Genomic DNA, 16326 nt, shown 5'->3' on the forward strand with positions numbered 1-16326 from the left:
TTTGTTTGTCAGAAAGTTGCAAAAGGTGTGTGTGTGTGTGTGTGACACGTGACCCTGGGACAATGCAACTGTCATAAAAGGGAGTCAGTTGTCCAGTGTATGAATTTTGATCATGTAACCATTGGGATGCTGCAATGGTCATAAGGGTGAGAAACATTCCTAAGTTGCTTTTTTAATTGTTGTTGTAACTTTGAACTGACACTGTTAGGAAATGGTTATTTGTCTAACTAGTTGGTCAGGCAATATATAAACCAACAATGTATGTTTGCAGTCAGAAAGGTATTATATTGCTTTAAGACTGTATTGCATCATCCTGTATCCTGATTGGCTAAGCTCTGTAGCCTATGTACTTAAGAGAAGTCTGGATCATGGCTTGTGTGGATACTACACCATTTTACCTGCTTAATTGCTGTAACTCTCTACCTGATCTCTCTGCATGATCACTGTTTGATCATAGCTACATGTTGCTTTCTACTATTTATTGAATGTTTTGATATTGAACTTGTTCCTGTTTTGAAACTCAAGAAGAACTGTTTTATTGTGTATGACTACAACTGGTAAGAAGACTTTGTACTTGAAATATCCCTGGATTGATCTTTTAACTCTTGTGTTATCTGTGTATGACTTGGATTGTTTTTGGACTTTGCTTTACTTTTTTTGAAAAGTAAATGACTACCACAACTCAGTGTATTTGTATTGTGATTCACAATACATGTGAATGTGTATTGATTGTTCACAACCACTCCCAGTCGCTTTTCATGCGTATACTCAAAGGGTACTCTGCTCAATAACCCACAATATCCTTAACAGACACTAAACGAACTGTTGTAAATCGAGGATTATTGGTGTACAGTGGTGCATAAACAATGAGAAACCCACAGAAGAGAATTCCTCTTGTGTTATCAGAGCCACTGTTGGAGGCCACTGAACTCAGAGCTGCCTTGAAAGCCAAATAGGATTGTCCCTGTTTAATATTTGGATGGGGAACCAGCAGGGAAATCCAAGGTTGTTAGCTAGATCAAGATGTGGAAACACACATGCCAGAAGTGCCTAACCTCTTCTCCCAAATGTCTTACCTTTAAAAATGTTGATGGTGGTTCCTTTAAATTGGATCACGACATCCTGAAGTTCTTTTATTTGCAGCTTAAGATGATCAAGCACTGGATGGGAATGGAATTGAGTTAGACTTCCTCATTGATATCAAATTCAATTAGAGATTCTTCAATGAAAAGAATGATATTTCTAATATATATACATGACCTTGGAGAACATTTTCATCTAGTCAGAAGGACGCAATAACTTGACCCACCTTCCTAGAGTTCTTACTTCAGGCACCCAATGATTGGATTTGTCAGATTTTTTTTTTTAAAAAAACCCATGAGGGTTATCTCATTTATTTTGAAGTAGGAAATATGACTGCAATTAAATTAAGAGTAATTTCACTTTTAGGAAATATATATATATATATATATATATATATATATATATATATATATATATATATATATATATATATATGTAAGTTTTCACGGGTATGTATGTGTGTATAGTTAATATTTCGGGTTTCTTCCCGTGTAATTGTGGATATATCCCTAAAAGGGTAGAAGCGACGTTTCGGCAGAATCCCATCTGCCATCATCAGGCTTATGTTAGCAGTCATTTTGCACTAACTGACGTTGGAATTTCAAATCTGGTGCTGGTATTCTGGGATGGCTCCACCTTTTCATTCTGATTGGTTGGGAGTCCCAGTATGTGTTTATTGGCTTGGCTTCGGGTGTATGGTCGGTTTTTCTCCACTAGGTGGCAGGGCTTCATCTTTGTGGCTGGTTTGAATATGATTTGGTTGGGATTTTTTTGTTTAATGCTTGGTCCCTGTCCTGCCCTGGGATTTCATGTGCTTCCTGCCCATCAACATACATTGGACAGACCAACAGAAGAATGAGTGTGCGCATCGAGGAACACAAAAACTCAATACAAAAGCAAGAACACACATCATCATTAGTTCAACATATAAATACAACAGGACACAACATTAATTTTAATAAAACAAAAACAGTTGCAAAAATAGAACATCTCAATGGCAGAATAATCAGAGAAGCAATAGAAATGGAAAGAAGACCATATTGCATGAATAGACGGGATGACACTTCACGTCTGCCTACTATTTGGAAACCTGCTCTCATAGATAGACGAATCTTGACACCATATATGGGACAGGGACCAAGCATTAAACAAAAAAATCCCAACCAAATCATATTCAAACCAGCCACAAAGATGAAGCCCTGCCACCTAGTGGAGAAAAACCGACCATACACCCGAAGCCAAGCCAATAAACACATACTGGGACTCCCAACCAATCAGAATGAAAAGGTGGAGCCATCCCAGAATACCAGCACCAGATTTGAAATTCCAACGTCAGTTAGTGCAAAATGACTGCTAACATAAGCCTGATGATGGCAGATGGGATTCTGCCGAAACGTCGCTTCTACCCTTTTAGGGATATATCCACAATTACACGGGAAGAAACCCGAAATATTAACTATACACACACACACACACACACACACACACACACACACACACATATATATATGTGTGTGTGTGTGTGTGTGTGTGTGTGTGTGTGTGTGTGTGTGTGTGTACAGTTAATATTACGGGTTTCTTCCCATATATATATAATGGTATTCTATCATTGGAAGTATATCCTTCATAACTGTACATTCCTATGAAATCCCTTGTGTAGATATTCATCAATGGGTGCATAGATGGGTTTCAGCAGGTTCTGACCAGTTCTGTAGAACCAGTAGCGGAAATTTTGAATAGTTTAGAAAACCAGTAAATACCACCTCTGACTGGCCCCACCCCCATCTATTCTCTGCCTCCCGAGTCCCAGCTGATCGGGAGGAAATGGGGATTTTGCAGTAACCTTCCCCTGGAGTGGGGTGGGAATGGAAATTTTACAGTATCCTTCCCTGCCTTGCCCATCAAGCCACGCCCACCAAGCCATGCCATGCCACTCCCACCAAGCCATACCCACAGAACCAGTAGTAAATTTTTTTGAAACCCACCACTGAATGAATGGCTCCAAGATTCATGCAGAAAATCCCCATTTATGATATAAAGAGATATTTCAGGGCTTATATGTCCTTGAGTTTGGAAACTTAATAGTGCAGATATTTCTTATATGCATATTTAAATTTGTGGTGGGCATAATCACCATTGATTCCTAATGTTATTTAAATTTTCTGTTCAATCAATATTCTGATAAAGAACACAGTGTCTTTATTGGTTGAACACGAAGCAGAGTAACCTTCGTAATAAGACAGAAGGACGTTCACCAGCTTCAAACAATAGATATCCTGACTCCCAGTTTTTTAAGCAGATCTCAACTCAGCTCTTGATAGGAAGGCTGGTTGGACAAGTTTTGCCTGTACAAAATAGTGAGTTCTAAATCTCTCCTTCATTCTGGATGGACCACAACTATGTTTGCCTGAGCAGGAAGTTTATTAACTCAGTGGAAGGCCGGTAAAATAACTGCGCCCTTGTTTGGAACAGGAAGTAAAACAACCTTGTGTAAATATGCACATTTTCAAGAAATGAAAAAACAAAATAAAACAAAGCTGTGAGCCAAGGAAGATTTAGGGAAGGTTTCTGTGAGGGATGATCTAATGATAGATGAACAAGAGGCCCTGTTAGTTTTCTTTGAGGAGCAGAAGATATATCAGAGGAGGAAAAGAGTATTGATGGGCAAAGGAAAAAAAAGAAGAAAAGAAATTTCTGCTATGTCAGAGCTGAACGGATGCTGTCATTTTGATCCTTTGAACAATCCCAGGCCTGTAAACCAGATATACTCACCACAGTGATATAAAAGTTCAAGCGTTTGGACCTTGTACAAATACAGTACAAGACATCGGAAGAATAAAATTGGTGGTTGTGAAGTTAACACAAACCAAGGCAGAGTCTGTAGAATAAGTCACTCTGTGGTGAAGTTTACACACAACGCTGAGCCATAGAGCAGAGTTCACAAAGCTCAGTGGCTGAAATTGTACAACAGATTAGCATGGCTGTTGGAACCCAACCGACATGCTTCAGCAACCATTTGAAGGGTAAATGAAAGCCAATTGCAATTTCTCCAGCAAACAAGGACTAAAAGAAACCTGGTTGAACAGTGTGTGACTCTCATATCTTATGATTTGGTTTGAGTAGGCTCAATGTAACAAGAAATCTCACTAAAGTAAAGGGAGCTAAGCAGATTCCTAGTGTTCCCCATAGCCTATCTCACTAGAATGTTTTGAAAATAAACCATATTTAGCAAAAGAGCTAAATACGGGCCTGAAGTGCTAACTCCATCAAATGGCCTGGATCCTCAATGGAGGGACAGGGTTGACCTTGGAGATCTGCAGTGGTCATCGGTGTGAAAAATTGTCATTTTTTTTACAATACTGTTGTAATTTTGAATGGTCAATAAACAAATGGCTGAGGACTTCCTGTACTCAGATTTCACTTCCAAACTTTTACTAAGCCTTCTACTCTTCTGGTTGGGTGAGGGACGGCCAGTGACACCATGCGAGTCACAACATTATCATACAAATTACAAAATGATGCGTCTGATGTGTAGACATTAGTGACAGAAGTATGGCTTGTAGCAAACACCTTATGTGCATTAGTAATTCATTACTGACTTCATTACTGAATTACTGCTTATGCTCCAACTACAGTGTGTTGCTACTCCATACAGATTCAAATGATGGGATCAGGATCTGATTATAGCGATCTGAACTTTCTACTTATTTGAAAAAATACATTCCTTCAAAATTACATATCTGAGTTATTAGTACACTTAACAACAGTACAGTTGTCAAGGACCTAGGAGTACTAATCTCAAACGATCTAAGCCCCAGTGCTCACTGTAATAGCATTGCCAAAATGGCATTAAGAATTGTTAACCTAATCTTGTGAAGCTTCTTCTCCAGTAACATTGTATTGCTAACTAGGGCATACAAAACCTTTGCCAGACCAATACAGCTCATTTGCCTGGAATCCACACTGTATATCAGACATTAACACAAGTGTGCAGGTCCAGAGGTATTTCACGACAAGCATAAATACCTCTGGACCTGCACACTTGTGTTAATGTCTGATATACAGTGTGGATTCCAGGCAGATGAGCTGTATTGGTCTGGCAAACTCCTCTACTCACAATAGAATCCCTTATGCCACCAGTCTTGAAATTCTGGCCTTGGACAATCTGGAATTGCACCTCCTGCAGTCCAATCTAAGCATAGTACACAAAATTGTCTGCTACCTGTCAATGACTTCTTCAGCTTCAACCACAATAATACACTGGTAAACAATCGATACAAATGCAAGGTAAACCGCTCCAAACTCGATTGCAGAAAATATGACTTCAGCAGCTGAGTGGTCAATGCCTGGAATGCACTACCTGACTCTGTGGTCTCTTCGCCAAACCCGCAAAACTTTAACCTTAGACTGTCTACTGTTGACCTCACCCCATTCCTAAGAGGTCTGTAAGGGGCGTGCATAAGTGCACTAGTGTGCCTACCATCCCTGTCTTACTGTCCCCATTTATCTGTACTTACTTCCTTTGTTTATGTTTATGTTTATACCTATACCTGCTATCTTGTATATGTTTGACAAACAAAATTAAAAAAATAAACAGTTATTAAGTTTCTTCAATAACTGTACTGTCCTAATATAATTTTGGGATTTTTCTTCTACTTCTTCATATCTCTGCAACCTTTTATCAGTAGAACAGTACATGATAGCTGTACTGTATGATAGCTTTTTATAACAAAGGTTATAAAAAGACAGAAACTATCTGCACCCTCCTATGCATAAAAAAACAACAACACAGCACACTCTCATACAGATACCTTCAATTAACTTTTGTATTCTGGGATCCCCTCTGTTAGGTCTCTCTTGGAGTGAAACCTTGAAGGCCAGCTGAAGAAGCATTAAGAAGGTCAGCATTGTTGGGATGCATGGCCTAAGATGACAAAAATAATATAAAACAAGTTAACCTATGTGGGTTGTCAGTTACTGGGTATGGGAGCAATTCCTGAGCTGTTGATTGTGGAATCCTTGTTGGGTACCTCAGATATTTCATTATTAATATTATTAGTGAATGCAGAGAGAGAGAGAAAAACCATCAAAGTTCCGACAATTGAATCCTGAGCTGCGTATATTCTCCACTATTCTGGCATTCCACTCCCAATTATACCCAATTCTAATCAGGAATATTTGAGTTTAAGGAAGTGGGAGACGAAGAGTATTAAAGGTACCACAGTAGCAAATCAAACCAGATTTGAACTGCCAATACATGCTTACCTGAAACTTGAGAACACGAGAAGATTACAAAGCAATAAATAATTGAAATAATTGAAAAACTAATGCAGGAGTCAAAGTGTCCTACTTAACATAGTAATAATCAGCGGTAGAAGAAAAATAGAAAATACCTTGAAGACAGCCCCATCATGAGTTGAACAAGGGAGATCCTTCAGTGGAATGGTCACTCAGCTTCTCTGTATCTCTATGTCCCTTCTAATCTTTGCAAAAAATGTAGCAGAAATGAGACAGACAGACAGACAGATAGACAGATATATGAGATATGATATACTTAGAGATAGATAGAGATAATAGAATTATATGAACAATAGCTGCAGCAAGTCAGCCTTCATTACTGTAACAAGTATACATGGAATTAAGTCATGCCTTGAAAAAGGAAATCCATGTGCTCAAAGGTATTGAAATAGCACATAGAAATGAGGTTTACCATTCTGAGGTCTTCCATAAATAAAAACAAGCATTTTGACTGTTCAATCAAATAAACATATCTAGAAATAATCAGCAGTCTGCATAGAAAAATACAGCGGCCATCTTTTTTAACCTACCTCTAGCTTTTTATAGTTGGCAAAAGCAAATATTTAAGATTAAACTCTTAATCCCTTCCTAGGCTTGCAGAAAGGCCTCTAAAAGTTCTCGACTGATTGAATGACAGATTTAGAAAAAAATAATAATTGCCAATGATTTTACATGAAATATCCCTTTTCAGGGTTGAGTCAAAAGTCAGACCACTTACTTTGTGATGTCCACTTTTTCATAGGCGTCTTGGAAAGAATAATTTGGTAGACTTTTAAGGTTTCCTTTTATAGACAAGGGCATAGGAAACAAGGTCTCACATTTCACATTCGCATTTTGGGAAAAAATGTTCTGACCCACAATTTTCAAACCACATGTTTCAGCCCAGTTTGGTGTCACGTAGGGCTATGATGTCCCAATTGCTTCCTTATTGACTCTTGTAGGACAATATGTAAGATTTAGATGAGGGAATAAAAGGAGAACTCATAAAATTTGCAGATGAGATTAAATTGGCAGGAATAGCCAAAACCCCAGAAGACAAATTCTGTCAAGATCCAAAAGGATCTTGACAGGATTGAACAATGGACCCTATCCAAAAAAAAAATGAAATTTAATGTAGAGAAAAGCAAGGTTTTACACCTAGGCAGGAAAAAAACAAAGGTACAAGTACAGATTAGGTGAGACCTGGCTCAACAGTAACTATGAGAGGGACCTTGGAGTCCTAGTGGACGATCACTTAAATATGAGCCAATAGTGTGCAGTGGCAGACAAAAAAGCTACTACAATCTATAGTTGCATAAATAGAGACATAGAATCAAAACCATGTGAAGTATTAGTACCACTTTATAAAGCCTTAGTAAGGCCATCCAGAATATTGCATCCAGTTTTGGTCATCACATTACAAAAAAGTTTTGCAGAGAAGAGCAACTAAAATGATTAAGGGCCTGGAGACTAAAACATATGAACGTGGTGAACTCCTGTTACTTGTCCCAGCTTCTGCCAATCTAACAGTTCAAAAGCACATAAAAAAATTCAAGTGGAAAAATAGGGACCACCTCTGGTGGGAAGCAGAGGTGGCATTCAGCAGGTTCTGACCAGTTCTGGAGAACCGGTAACGAAAATTTTGAGTAGTTCGGAGAACCGGTAAATACCACCTCTGACTGACCTTGCCCCCATCTATTCTCTGCCTTCCAAGTCCCAGCTGATCAGGAGGAAATTGAGATTTTACAGTATTCTTCCCCTGCCATGCCTACCAAGCCATGCCCACCAAGCCATGCCATGACATGCCACGCCCACCAAGCCACACCCACAGAACCGGTAGTAAAAATTTTTGAATCCCACCACTGATGGGAAGGTAACAGCATTCTGTATGCCTTTGGCATTTAGTCATGCTGGCCACATGACCACGGAGGCATCTTTGGACAGCGCTGGCTCTTCAGCTTTGAAACCGAGATGAGCATCACCCCCTAGAGTCAGGAACGACTAGCACACGAGGGAAACCTTTACCTTTACCTTAGTCTAGAGAAAAGAAGAACTAGGGGTGACATGATAGCAGTATTTGAGCAGCTGCCACAAAGAAGATGGGGTTAACTTATTTTCCAAAGCACCAGAAAGCAGGACAAGAAACAATGGATGGTAACTAATGAAGGAAAGAAGCAACCTGGAATTAAGGAGAAACGTCCTAACAGTGAGAACAATTAACCAGTGGAACATCTTGCCTTCAGAAATCGTGGGCAGTCCATCACTGGAGGTTTTAAAGAAGAGACTGGACAGCCATTTGTCTGAAATGATATAGGGTCTCCTGCTTGAGCAAGGGGTGGACTAGAAGACCTCTAACTCTATTCAAATTGTTTGTTTGATATTAATCACAAAGCAAGTATTGTTGTGTGGTTTTAAAGCATAAGCAAGGAATACTCTGGCTCTTTATATCTGGTGCAAGCAAATATTCTAAACTTATAATCCATTCCCAGTCTTGCAGAAATATCTCTAAATATTCTCAATTGACTGACTGACAGATTTAGACAGAAATCACCAATGGTTTTATATCAAGTATTTCTTATTTCCATCAACACAATTAATTATTTGCTTTCCTTGTGGGCCCCAATAGATTTTTAGAGGGGGATTTTCCTCTTGCTTTGAAGCTGTTTTCCTTTGTCTGTTGAGAAAAGAGCTACTTTAATAATGCAGTGGAAGAAAGTAAAATTAAAATTGCACTGCAGTGTCACAGATTTAATAAACATTAAAAAAAGGACTACTTTTTGAATATGATCCTGCAATATTTTAAGGTGAAATTGCTATAATATTATTGATTGCTTGATTTGTATCCTACCTTTATTATTTTTACAAATAACTGGTGAACATATCCAACACACCTCACTCCTCCTATTTTTCCCACAACAACAACACTGTGAGAGGGATTGGGCTGAGAGAGAAGGACTGGCCCAGGGATGGGCTTCAAAAATTTTAGCAAGGGGTTCTCTGTCCGATTGCTGGGTGGGTGTGGCCATGGTGGGTGTGGCCTAGTTGGCCTCCTGCACCATGGGGGGGGCGTTTTTGCCCTCCACGGGCTCCGGAGGCTTTCCTCGAGCCTCTGGGAGGGCAAAAATGGCCTCCCCAGGCTCCGGAGGCCCATTTCCAAATGGGCCTGTTCCCAGCCTTCCCGAACTTTCGCCCTCCCTGAGTTTCCACATGCGTGCTGCACTTACCTGCATCCAAAATGGGCCGTGTGGGGACTCCTGGGAGGGGAGGGGAGGGTGGGGCAGGGCGGGCCCAGACAGGAGTGGGATTTGGGGGTTCTCCAAACTGCTCAGAATCTTAGCTAGAGGTTCTCCTGAATGCCTGCGAACAGTGGTGGGTTGCCCCCGGTTCGCACCGGTTCTATAGAACTGGTAGTAAAACCAACGGGAGGCTCCACCCACTGACCCTGATGTCATCAAAATGCTTCTGCGCATGTGCAGAAGAGCGTGCGCACGGCCCCGTTGCGAACCAGTAGTAAAGGTAAGTAGAACCCACCTCTGCCTGCGAACCCCCAGCAGCCCACCCCTGGACTGGCCCAAGGTCACAAGCTGTCTTCATAGCTTCATAGCTTCATAGCTAAAGCAGGACTAGAATTCATAGTCTCCTGGTTTCCAGCCTCGTACCTTAACCACTAGACCAAACTGGCTCTCAAATCAAATTATGATTTGTTTTTCTTGGTAGTGGTGATAAGTTAATAGTTTAAAAAATTGTCCCTCCTGATCTGTTCAATTCTGACTCAAGATTTAGATAATGCAGCAGAACATTTAAATCTCATGTAATATTCTTAACAATCTTCTATGTAAGGTATCATATTTGTTTATTATTAGCACTGCCATATCACATTAGAAATATTAGAAATGACATTGTACTGATGCTCTTTTATGGGATATATTTCATTGAATATTGATTGTAACATGCATAATCAATGATCATAACCAATGTCCTTTATAATGTAACTGTTACAACAGTTCCCAAATTAATTTTGTTGAATTGATCCACTAAATATTGCAACATAATGTCATAGAAATTTAATAGCGGTGTCATAATTTGTGAAATCTACACAACTGCTTCTGATCAGGATAAAAGTTGGATGCAGTCCTTTAGGAAAGTGATTTTACTGCTGGGCTTACTGTTTTACTGAACCAGTAAGGAAAAAGACTGAAGAAAGGAAAGGAAAAGGATTCAAGAATCTCTCTCTCTATATATAAATGGCTCTCTCTCTCTCTCTCTCTCTCTCTCTCTCTCTCTCTCTCTGTGTGTGTGTGTGTGTGTGTGTGTGTGTGTGTGTGTGTGTTCCAGCATAACTCTGGAACGCCTCGAGCAATTTCAACCAAACTTGGTACACAGATGACTTACGCTCTGGAAATAAAATACTGTGCGGGTAAGACACCCCTAACACCCCTTCGGGTGTGTGTTCTGTTAAGATATAGCCTGTTGTACCTTAAAATGACTTCTACTGTACTGCCTTAAAATGGCTTCTACTGTACAGCATAGTGAACTTGCCATGGTAATGGCTTCACAGTACTCCACAAGGGGGCTTCCTCTAGTAAGGGGGAAAATCCAACATTAGAAGTTACATTTGGTCCGGAAACAAACAATAATCAAAGCCTTCAACAAGGCTTTGATTATTCTTGAGGACAAATGCATGGCCATGGTCAATAAAACTTTATTGCAACTGGGCCTGCCTGCACCACTATGAGACCGACACGACATACTTCACACAGGTTACATATGAGAAAAGAACTACAGCGTCGAACAGCTTAGTGCATATATCATGGACAAGAAGCCACTTCTAAATCAAGATCAGAAAAAAACATACCAAATGATCATGGATCAGCTAGCAAAACAACAAGGTGGTATCATTTTTCTTGACGCTTCTAGGGGCACAGGGAAAACATATTTAATTCTCACCGAAATCGGGGCTCAGGGAGAAGTTGCTCTTGCCATCGCCTCTTCAGGAATTGCGGTGACGTTAATGGAAGGAGGGAGGACAGCCCATTTGGCACTTATGTTGGCACTTGACATCGCCAGGCATCAACCCTCATGATAAAAAGATCAAAAATTTGATGGACTTGAAAAAGCATATGAATCTAATGGAAAATGAAGAACTGGCGAATAAAACAAAAGCTACAAAGCAAAATTTCTTTGAAAATGCAAATAAACCAGGCTGATGGTTAGCATGTAACCGTGATGGCGAACCTATGTCACACATGCCAGAAGTGGCACGCAGAGCCATTTTTCTGGGCACACGAGCTGTCACCCAACTCACCTGCTGCTGCAGTTCATTAAACTAGAATAGAACACCCCAGGTGGTGTTTGGGCCTCTGGTGCGCATGCATGCAATTCAGGTGACCCAGCTGGTCTTTGGAGCTCTCCTGCACAGGTGCGCGCATTTGCGCATGTGCACTAGAGTACTGCTGTGCAGTGTATGCATGTGCAGATGGCGTTCACGTGCATACATTGCGTGCATGAAAACCATGCACATGTGCAGATGGTGCAATTGTGCACCCAGCACACGGTGGGGCACACACGTGAGAGCTGTGTGCATGCGCAGATGGTATGGTTGCAAAGCACAGACCTGTTCGGCACTCGGTGAATAAAAGATTTGCCACCACTGGCATATAAAATGAAAAAGGAGAAAGAAAAGAAGTTAATAAGTCAATTAATAGATCAAGATGGAAAGGTATGTTATAAAAGTGAGGAAAAGAAGAGAATAATTGAGAAATACTATAATGGACTGTACCAGCAAGACACAATGGCAGAAGAAAAGATAGAACAGTATTAGAAAAAGTGGAAATACCCAGAATTCTGGAAAAGTTTAAAAAAATGTTAGAAGAAAGAATATCAATGATGGAATTAATGGAGGGAATTAAAAGACAAAAGAATGGGAAGACATTGGGTCCCAATGGATTACCAGCAGAGGTATATAAAACATTACATGATGTATTAAGCAATGTGATGCTACAATATTTAATGCACTATTACTTAAAGCTAAGATTCCAGACACATGGATGGAGGCATACATAACTTTAATATCAGGCATGGAACATCCTATCTGCAACATAAGCAAGGCAAGTGGTCAGGCGCAGGTGGTCAAGACATGTAAATTAATCGTATGGGATGAATGCACCATGGCTCACAAGAAAGCTCTTGAGGGCCTTGACGTCACTATGAGAGGACAACTTTATGTTGCTTGCTCAAGGGTGGATTCACCCATGAATTTATTTATTTTTGCTCCTGCAGGTGAAACTAAAAAAATTGTTTATAATTGTCACTGCGTTTTTTGTATTTACCAGCTGAGCTCATATTTCTGGACTTTAAGACTTTCCGTAGCTTGCCAAACTTCTTATCAGTAACTGACACTACGCATGTCCGCATTCCTTTCTTTCTACTTCACACTTTTCTTTGTTCTCTTGCCAAAAGAAGTCCGGCTGCTGAGAGGTAGCCGGCAGGAATGTTGCCAAAATGTATTTTAGATAGTCAGATGTTTTATTTTCTTTATAACAAATAAATGAGTTTTTTTCTTAGAAAAAATATCTTCGGGGTTTATTTTCTTACAAAGGTATACACAAGGAAAATGCCACGATCCACGTCTCTAAATCAAGGTGCGATTACCCAAAAGCAGAATGGGATTAATCAGCGCCCTGACAATAATTAAGTTTTGTGTTAAATTAATATTATAGTGAATTTGTGAAACATTTCACTTTATAATTTGTATACTGTACTTATACTTTTAAAAGTCTATAAATAAAATTAGTTTGATTTGACACTATAGCAGGGGTGGGTTCTATTTACCTTTACTACTGGTTTGCAGCGGGGCCTTGCACGCGCTCTTTTGTGCAAGCACAGAAGCTTCTGAGCATGTGCAGAAGCGTTTTGATGACATCGGGGTCGGTGAGCGGAGTCTCCCGCCGGTTTTACTACCGGTTCTATAGAACTGGTACGAACTGGGGGCAACCCACCACTGCACTATACATATATTCCTTTTCCTGTCCAATACAGGATTGAGATAAATAAATACCCAGGCAACGCCAGATTATCAGCTAGTTACATATGAATAGCAGATGAGACGGTCTGAACCTCAGATTTTAGGAACGAGAAAGGGAGATTGCGTAAAAAGAACAGGACAGATCCATTCAGTATTTTTATTAATCTAAAGTACATGGACGTGAAATAGAATTCAGTAAAACTACAATGTGTTTAGATCAGGGGTGTCAAACAGATGTTGTCACAGCAGTATCACCTGACGTATCATGATTTCCCCCCTTCGCTAAAGTGGGTGTGGGCGTGGCCAGCGCATAACGTATCTGGCTCATGGGCAGTGAGTTTGACAGCCCTGGTTTAGACCATCACAATTAATAATCTCTCTCTCTCTCTCTTTTTTTGGCCAATGCTCTTCCCTATTTGTCCCCCCCCCAGTTTGATAATCTTTAATCCAAGCCTGTATTTCTTTCACTCCTGCCATTCATTGGAAAGTTTAACAAATGGCAAACATTAATCAGGAACAGAACAAACAACAGATATTACAGACAATATCTGTAATTTTTCCAAAGAGGAAATGATCGATCATCTGTGACCTTGACTTTGTGATAGATTTGATGATTGTATTCCAATTCAATTTCTAGATCCTGCTTGGTTAGTCTTTCAGTTTGCAGAGCTCTTGTGAAACCATCTCATTTTTTTTATTCTCATCAGAAATTTGCCACTGAAAGTTGGTCATTTCTCTGCCAAATTTCAACACTATGATTTTTTAAAAAATCCATTTCCTGAAACTTTGCAGGGAGAGTTGGTCTTAAATTAATGCCTTCTTTCTTTCTGGTTAATATATACCCAAATAAGAAAGCTGCTTTTTTACCACATGTCAGAATGGATCACCTGTCTTCTGTCTTTTCTTAAAAAAATAAAAAAAAATCACGTTCTAGGTTTTTTTTTTAATTAGATTTATATGCCGCCGTTCTCCGGAGACTCAGGGCGGCTTACAATGCGTTAAGCAATAGCCTTCAATCTTTTGTATATTTTATACAAAGTCAGCTTATTGCCCCCACAAACTGGGTCCTCATTTCACCTACCTTAGAGAGGATGGAAGGCTGAGTCAACCTTGAGCCTTGGAGAGATTCGAACCAGCAGAAATTGCAGGCAGCTGTGTTAATGACAGGGTGCACTAAACCACTGTACTATCAAGGCTCTTTTAGTTGAGCTGGTTTTCTGAATATAATGGATTCCACGCCTTGTTTCTCTTTAACTTATCTAAGGTAAAGGTAAAGGTTTCCCTCGCACAAATGTGCTAGTAATTCCTGACTCTAGGGGGCGGTGCACATCTCCTTTTCTAAGCCAAGGAGCCAGTGCTGTCCGAAGACTTGTCCGTGGTCATGTGGCCGGCATGACTCGACACTGAAGGCGCACAGAACACCGTTACCTTCCCACCAAAGTGGTCCCTATTTTTCTACTTGCATTTTTTACATGCTTTCGAACTGCTAGGTTGGCAAAAGCTGGGACAAGTAACGGGAGCTCACTCCATTACACGGCGCTAGGGATTTGAACAGCTGAACTGCCAACCTTTTGATCAACAAACTCAGCATCTTAGCCACTGAGCTACTGTGTCCCTTTACTTTATCATCAACAACATTCTACAATTGTTTGGATAAGAGAAGGAATATGAAATTTGGAAAAGCAGTTCTAGCATTTGAATTTGTGACCTGTTGCACTTTCAACCCTTTGCTTTCTTTATGCATGTCAGAAGCACCTACAGATTATAGACATGTAACACTCAACACTAAGCAAATAAAATAGGTCATAGAAATATAGCACGTAAAAAGTATGTAGAATAAATAGTATTAAAATTAAGTGACGTTAGCCCAGGATTGGGCTATGTCAACAGTGTATTATCTCACTAGTATGAGGTCTTCTGTTGAAGGACATTGTATGCACTGTAGCATATGTAAGATGGATTGTTCTTCACCACATTCACACAGGATACTTCTTCTATAGGAAAGCCCCATTTTCTTGGCTCAAAAGACAATCTAGAACCCTTTGAATGCTTGGAATAGATGGTTCCTGGTGGAGTCATCCTAGTTAATTAGTTAGGAGTTGGTGAATTGGACCCAACCACTGGGAACAGTTGGACATATGTCAACCATCCCAACCACTCCCTAGGAATAATTCATAGCATCTTTTAGGCCATTCCAAATAAATTCTTGAGCCTCCGACTCTCCATTTTATTCCTTGTCTTCTTCCTCTTCTATTTCCTCTAACCTTGCTAATAGAATAATTTTTCCCCCTACTCCCGTGATGGCGTGATGGTGGCACATGTAGCCATATTGGTGGGCATGCAAGCTCAGCTCCAGCGCGCATGCGCATGCCGGCCAACTGATTTTCGGGCCTTCTGGGCCCACCAGAAGTAGGGAAACAGGCTGTTTCCTGCCACCGGAGGGCTTCTGGGGGTGGTGGGGAAGGCCTGTTTTCTCTCTCTGCAGCCTCCAGAGCCTTTCTAAGAGACTGGGGAGGGCAAAAATGGCCTACCCCCCCGGAGGGCCTCCGGAGGCCGGAAATGGCCCATTTGCTGATTTCGGGTGCTAGGATGGAGTGTGCGGGGGTTGTGCGCACATGTGCAGGGGCATAGAATTATGGGTGTGAGTATGCGCGCATGTGACCCCTCCACTCTTGGCAGGCGATGACAAAAAGGTTAGCCATTACTGCCCTAATCCATCATCTGCTTGCATTCCATGCCCAAACTCTGTGAGTTTCTGCTTACCGTTGATCACTTCAAAAATTAAAGTCAGACTTTATTTAGTCCAGGGCCCATTGATTGTTGATCAAATCATCCTGCAGTCTTTGGTTCGTTTTTGTAACACGAGAGGGTCATGAAAACAACATATACATCAATTTTATTTTTCCCATTTTGATGGACATTTTGGATGGGTAAATAATAGG

This window comes from Pituophis catenifer, unplaced genomic scaffold, assembly GCF_029215685.1.
Source record: "Pituophis catenifer annectens isolate HBS135680 unplaced genomic scaffold, rPitCat1.0.hap2 SCAF_6, whole genome shotgun sequence".
NCBI lineage: Eukaryota > Metazoa > Chordata > Lepidosauria > Squamata > Colubridae > Pituophis > Pituophis catenifer.